At 53.8% G+C, this 3,082-nt stretch overlaps 1 pseudogene; it reads right to left on the bottom strand.

Moving 5' to 3' along the window:
* Nucleotides 1–1,699: 1,699 nt before the first annotated feature.
* Nucleotides 1,700–2,721, bottom strand: LOC148051778 (olfactory receptor 14J1-like; annotated as a pseudogene).
* Nucleotides 2,722–3,082: the final 361 nt, after the last annotated feature.

Raw genomic sequence — 3,082 nt, 5'->3', positions numbered from 1 at the left:
AATGTTTTTATCATAGTTTCTCACTATCCAAATTTATTTTGACAATAAATTGGAACCTGGTAAGTGATCTCTCTGTCTTTATCTTGACCCATGACCATTTTAATCTTATTTTCCCATGTGCCTCCGCCCCATCATTTTGAAGAGGGTGGGTGAGTGAGTAGTTGGGTGGGTGTCTGGCTGCTGGCCAAGGTTAACCCACCACAGGACCGCATCAGGAATGCTGTGTCCAGTATGGGGCTCTCCAGCACAAGAAAGAACCTGAGAGACTGGAGTGAGTCCTGCAGAAGCCAGAAGTGTAGTTGGGGCCTGAAGCCCGTTCTGGACAAGGAGAAGCTGAGAGAGCTGGGAATTTTTGAGAAATCCCTCCAAGTCAAACACTGGAGCAAGGACCCAGGCCAGCTGGTGGGATCTCAGTCAATGGAGATTTCAACATTTGCTGAGACAAGGCCATGAGCACCTGAACTAGCTGGAGTTGTTTGAGAAAGGGCTTGGCTGAGAGACCAGCAGTGGCAAGAGCCCTGGGACTTGTGTGTAATGTGTCAGTAGGAAACTGCTTCCCTTTTTATTAATAAAGGTGGTGGAGTTGGGTAACCACAGAGCCCCGGAGGAGGACAGAGGTGACCATGAAGCAAAGGTCCCTTCTCAGGATTGAGGTGTATGGCCAGCAATGGAAATGGCCGGTGTGTGAGAGGATTTCCATGAGACAGCTTCCCTGGGCTGTCCAGGGACCATGGCAGAGACCAAGCCTCTCTTCTGCACCTTTGGTGCGTTGCTTCCTTCACCGTGACGCCTGACTCTGCACTGTGAGCACCCTGCTGGGTGCCCCCACCCTGCACACTCACACCGCTTAGCTCTCCACTGGTGCTTTCCTCTCCCGGGCACTTCCCAGCCCAGCCCAGCCCCTCCCCAGCTCTCCAGAACCTCCCCTGCCCTCTCCCCAGCCCAGCCCAGTCTGGGCTGACCCCACAGCAGCATCCACCACAGGGTGCTGCAGAGCTCTTGAACTCACACCACAGCCACCCCCCTCTGAAGGGCACAGCAGGTCCTGGGGGGTCAGAGAGGGTTCTCAGCCTTCCCCATTAGCCCCAGGGCTGAGGACCAGCCATAGCCTGAGGAGACAGAGGCCACTGTCTCCTATTGTCTCCAAGAGAACCTTATTGCCAACTGACAGAAGCCCGTCTAAGACAGCCCCTCTCCTCCTCAGGCTGCTCCTGCTGCCCCAGTGACAGTGCAGCCTGCCCCGAGTTGGTGCATGCAGAAATCGGTCTCTCTGCCATTTATCCCCCCCTGGAAGCACGGAGCTGCTCCTTTGCTCTTCCATAGGGACGTCCCTGCACCCAGAGTGCCTTATCCCAGGGAACTGTGCCCATGGAGAACCCAAGCACAGCAGCACGACCTCGTGGGAATAATCTCTTCAGCCTCTTCCTGACCTCAGGTTTCGAAGAAGAGCCCAACTTCCAGATATCTGCACTGTGGAAATTCCCTTTTATTACAGAGATGTGACACAGGAGGCCACCTGTACAATACTGCTAGATGCATGTACAAAGGCCTCGAGGTCAGACAGACTGGTGTCATGTCTCTGGAGAAGTGGAGTGGCTGCAGACATTCGTGGACAAACATGGTTATCACAGATAAAATGCCCAAAGCACAGGAGGATCCTGATATGAATTGGAAATCTCTTGTGAAGAGACATGGGTAGCTATTGCTGCTGCAAGACTACTGATGGAATCATCTTCTTCAGTGCATCCTTGAGCGCCTGGTTCCTCATGCTGTAGATGAGGGGGTTCACTGCTGGAGGCACCACAGAGTACAGGACTGCCACCACCACATCCAGGAATGGGGAGGAGGTGTCAGGGGGCTTCAGGTAGGCAAACATGGCAGTGCTGACAAACAGGGAGACCACAGCCAGGTGAGGGAGGCACGTGGAAAAGGCTTTGTGGCGTCCCTGCTCAGAGGGGATCCTCAGCACGGCCCTGAAGATCTGCACATAGGACACCACAAGGAAAACAAAACACCCAAAGGCTAAACAGGCAGTAACCACAAGGACCCCAACTTCCCTGAGGTCGGCATGTGAGCAGGAGAGCTTGAGGATCTGGGGGATTTCACAGAAGAACTGGTCCAGGACATTGCCTTGGCAGAGGGGTAGGGAAAATGTATTGGCAGTGTGCAGGGAGCATTGAGAAACGCACTGCCCCAGGCAGCTGCTGCCATGTGGACACAAGCTCTGCTGCCCAGCAGGGTCCCGTAGTGCAGGGGTTTGCAGATGGCCACGTAGCGGTCATAGGCCATGACAGTGAGAAGAAAATACTGTGTTCCAAGCAAGAAGGAAAACAGAAAGAGTTGTGAAGCACATCCTGCATAGGAAATAGCCCTGGTGTCCCACAGGGCATTGGCCATGGCTTTGGGGAGAGTGGTGGAGATGGAGGCCAGGTCCAGGAGGGAGAGGTTGAGGAGGAAGAAGTACATGGGGGTGTGGAGGCGGTAGTCACAGGCTACGGCAGTGATGATGAGGCCATTGCTCAGGAGGGCAGCCAGGTAGATTCCCATGAAGAGCCAGAAGTGCAAGAGCTGCAGCTCCCGCATGTCTGCAAATGCCGGGAGGAGGAACTTGGTGATGGAGCTGCCGTTGGACATTTGGTCCCTCTGGGCATGAGGTATTGTTCAAGAGGAAAAAGACAGAGATTAGTTAGGGAATTCTTCTCTGAGCAAAATCAAAGCCATTTATCCTAGACCCTTCTCTGTTACACAAACACAGTTTTCTTTTTCTAGGAGACCTTCCTTCAGCTCTGTGGCTGGACCTCTGGCTGGTGCTGGCCAAGAATGCTGTGACGAGCAGGGCCGCTGCTTGCTGGCTGGTGAGGAGTCAGCTCTGCTCTGCAGCAGTGGGTTCATGGGAACAGTGAGGGCAGGAGCCAGTCCTGGTGTTTGGCTTTGTCAAATGAAACCTCTCCGAATGCAGACCTTGTCAGCACCTGCCCTCTCAGTGCTAAAGAACCAAAATGGCAGAAATCAGTTTGAGAGGTTTGGGTGTTTTGACAGCTCCCCCCATCTCACCTGGGGATTGTCCTTGGATGTCAGAAAC

Source organism: Nipponia nippon, unplaced genomic scaffold (assembly GCF_047370975.1).
Source record: "Nipponia nippon isolate SJK-2023a ecotype South Korea unplaced genomic scaffold, ASM4737097v1 scaffold_55, whole genome shotgun sequence".
NCBI lineage: Eukaryota > Metazoa > Chordata > Aves > Pelecaniformes > Threskiornithidae > Nipponia > Nipponia nippon.
This window is presented reverse-complemented; position numbering and strand designations above follow the sequence as displayed.